The 3,966-nt window shown below is 39.7% G+C and overlaps 1 non-coding gene across 1 annotated transcript; it reads right to left on the minus strand.

Annotated features, from left to right (window-relative positions):
* Nucleotides 1-2,746: 2,746 nt before the first annotated feature.
* TRNAR-CCU (transfer RNA arginine (anticodon CCU)) lies at nucleotides 2,747-2,819 on the minus strand. The gene has a single exon. It is a non-coding gene; the product is annotated as a tRNA-Arg (tRNA).
* Nucleotides 2,820-3,966: the final 1,147 nt, after the last annotated feature.

The following is a 3,966-nucleotide window of genomic DNA, read 5'->3' on the forward strand; positions in this document are numbered from 1 at the left end:
ATTCTTATCGGCTGCTTTTCTTCTTAGAAAACAGGCTGTGCTATATTTAACTTTCCTAGTATATACCTTTTTTCTACCTCTTTTTTTCTACCCTGATTTAAAGGATTATTTACTCAGACTATTCAAAGGTCTCCCATTTCATCACAGGAAAAATTAGGAACAGCCCTCTCATGAAGATAAAAAGTCCTGTGACTGGTGTACCCTAAAAGAGGTGTCAAATCCTAGTTAAGGGTACACAGAATATAGAAGTAATTATTGACCAGTGAATAAGCTTTTCCATCTTTTCCTACTGGGAGAATAAGGATTAAGTGATATCAAAGGAGAGCATAAATTTTACTTTGCTCTTGTTTTGAGCATAATGATGAAGAATGCCTATGGGCTGTTTAGGGAAGTTTACAATGAGGTAATGTAAGATTAGGATAAGTTATGGTGTTTGAAAAGGGCTTCCCTGGTGTCTCAGATGATAAACAATCTGCCAAGAATTTGGGAGACCTGGGTTTGATCTCTCGATCGGAAAGGTCTCCCTAGAGAAGGGAATGGCAACCCACTCCATTATTCCTGTCTGGGGAATTCCATGGACAGAGGAGCCTGGCAGGCTACAGTCCACGGGGTTGCAAAGAGCTGGAATTGGCTGATGGTGCTTGAGAAATTAGGGAATTATGAATCAATAATTTTCCACTCACTAAGTTGAGGAAATTGCTCTGTAGATTTGGCATCATGAATTGAGTTATGAATGCATTCATCCCAGAAATACTGGAAAGTAAATAATTATGGGTTTTATCCATATAGAGTAAAATTTAATTCAACTGGACAGTACCAATGCAATTTTTTCATACTTTTAAGTGAGAGGTTAAATACTTAGGGCAATAAAAATATATCAGTTATTTTCAGTTATGATGTACAAATTCAGTTCAGTTCACTTCAGTTCAATCGCTGAGTCGTGTCCGACTCTTTGCAACCCCATGAATCACAGCACACCAGGCCTCCCTGTCCATATCCAACTCCCGGAGTTCACTCAGACTCACGTCCGTCGAGTCAGTGATGCCATCCAGCCAGCTCATCCTCTGTCATCCCCTTCGCCTCCTGCCCCCAATCCCTCCCAGCATCAAAGTCTCTTCCAGTGAGTCAACTCTTCGCATGAGGTAGCCAAAGTATGGGAGTTTCAGCTTACGCATCATTCCTTCCAAAGAAATCCAAGGGCTGATCTCCTTCAGAATGGACTGGTTGGATCTCCTTGCAGTTCAAGGGACTCTCAAGAGTCTTCTCCAACACCACAGTTCAAAACCATCAATTCTTCAGCGCTCAGCCTTCTTCACAGTCCAACTCTCACATCCATACATGACCACAGGAAAAACCATAGCCTTGACTAGACGGACCTTAGTCGTCAAAGTAATGTCTCTGCTTTTGAATATGCTATCTAGGTTGGTCATAACTTTCCTTCCAAGGAGTAAGCGTCTTTTAAGTTCATGGCTGCAGTCACCATCTGCAGTGACTTTGGAGCCCCCCAAAATAAAGTCTGACACTGTTTCCACTCTTTCCCCATCTATTTCCCATGAAGTGTTGGGACCAGATGCCATGATCTTCGTTTTCTGAATGTTGAGCTTTAAGCCAACTTTTTCACTCTCCACTTTCACTTTCATCAAGAGGTTTTTTAGCTCCTCTTCACTTTCTGCCATAAGGGTAGTGTCATCTGCAAATCTGAGGTTATTGATATTTCTCTCAGAAATCTTGATTCCAGCTTGTGTTTCTTCCAGTCCAGAGTTTTTCATGATGTATTCTGCATATAAGTTAAATAAGCAGGGTGACAATACACAGCCTTGACGTACTCCTTTTCCTATTTGGAACCAGTCTGTTGTTCCATGTCCAGTTCTAACTGTTGCTTCCTGACCTGCATACAGATTTCTCAAGAGGCAGGTTAGGTGGTCTGGTATTCCCATCTCTTTCAGAATTTTCCACAGTTTCTTGTGATCCACACAGTCAAAGGCTTTGGCATAGTCAATAAAGCAGAAATAGATGTTTTTCTGGAACTCTCTTGCTTTTTCCATGATCCAGCGGATGTTAGCAATTTGATCTCTGGTTCCTCTGCCTTTTCTAAAACCAGCTTGAACATCAGGAAGTTCACGGTTTCATGTATTGCTAAAGCCTTGCTTGAAGAATTTTGAGCATTACTTTACTAGCATGTGAGATGAATGCAATTGTACAAATTACAAATATATATTTTGTCATCCTTGACGCAGAGTCCCTAAAGATATTTCCTACTCAACACTTTGTTAATATAGCTGACTTACATGGAAAAAAAATATATGAAGAATGTTTCCAATTGTTATTCTCTTCAATCTGGTCTTATTAGTTTGTTTTAATCCATCTTATCAGTTTGTTTTAATCCTTCTTATCACTAGTCAAAAATTGAAATATAGAATTTGAGAGGCTGGAATTAATTTTATGAAATTCACAACGGTGATTTTTCTCTGGGGCGAAAAGGGTGAGTGCAGATATTCATCCTACAGATTTTGTCATAATGGTTTATTTGGTTTTGAATCATAAATATTTCATAATTTCAGTTTTTACTTCTTCTTTAAATTGAATAAATTAGCAGTTTAAAAATTATTTATAGTTTCTTAATGCATAGCTCCTTTTGTCTATTCTTTGTTGTTGTTTTTTAAAATATATTTATTTATTTGGCTGGGTTAGGTCTTAGTTGTGGCATGCAGGATCTTTGATCTTCATTGTAGCATGTGGGATCTAGTTCCCTACCCAGGGATTGAACCTGGGCCCCCTGCATTAGGGGTGCAGAGTCTTAGCCACTGGACCACCAGGGAAGTCCCTATTCTTTGTTGTTAATATCTAATTTTATTGCATGTAGAGAAAGATTGAGCCTATCTGATATTGTCCTTTTGGAATTTATTGAGATTTTCTTTATGCCATAATGCATGGCCCCATTAGTTGGAAATAGTAGTAATTTTAGTAATTGCCCCATTAGTTGGAAGTCACCTCTATTTGTTGGACTCTAAATGGGGCTTCCCTGGCGGCTCAGAGGGTAAAACGTCTACCTGCAATGTGGGGGACCAGGGTGTGATCCCTGGGTCAGGAAGATCCCCTGGAGAAGGAAATGGCAACCCACTCCAGCCTGGTAGCCTTCAGTCCATGGGGTCACAAAGAGTCGGACACGACTGAGCTGCTTCACTTTCACTTTCATATTTTATATAGGCTTGCTAATTCAAGCTTGTTAACTGAGTTCAGATCCTTCATAGTCTAATGTTAAGTCACTCAGTTTGTCCATATATGAGTGAGTGTGTAAATTATCCACTAGGATTCACTTATTAGTTCAACAATTATTTATCAAAGACATGCCATGTGCCAGGCCCTGTCTTAGGTGTGGAGGTTATAGCAGTTAATGAAACAAAGACTGCACTCTCATGAAACTTACCTTCAGGTTGGAGGAGACAGACAATAAATAAATAAAGTCTATAATGTTTCAGGTGGTAAGAAGAAAAACAGAACAAATAAAATAGCAAGTGACAGGGATGGTAGTAGGGGATGGGTGCTGTTTTAGATAAGGTGTGAGAGCAGACCTTTCTGATAAGGCAACATTTGAGCAGAATGGACAAGAGGAGTGGAGAACAAGTACAAATAAGGGAGTCCAAGACCGATTATGTCAAATGCCAGTACAAATTCCATGCAGATGCTTTTACTTCATGTGTTTGTGCAGAGATTTAAATGAAGTAGGGAGGGGGCAAGGCATGTGATTATATGAGGAAAGATGTTCTAAACAGAGGAAACAGTCTGTGCAAAGGCTGAGATGAAAGTGCACTTATGAAATAGTGCAGTGAGGCAGAAGGAGCTGTAGGTACCCTGGTCAGGGAAATCCTAAAGGTCCATGGCCCTAATGGTCAAAGTCAAGCCATAGTAAAGGTTTGAATTTGTGTTTTACCAATTGTTTTCCTTATATCATTCAGTTTTTGTTTT

This window comes from Capricornis sumatraensis, chromosome X (genome assembly GCF_032405125.1).
Source record: "Capricornis sumatraensis isolate serow.1 chromosome X, serow.2, whole genome shotgun sequence".
NCBI lineage: Eukaryota > Metazoa > Chordata > Mammalia > Artiodactyla > Bovidae > Capricornis > Capricornis sumatraensis.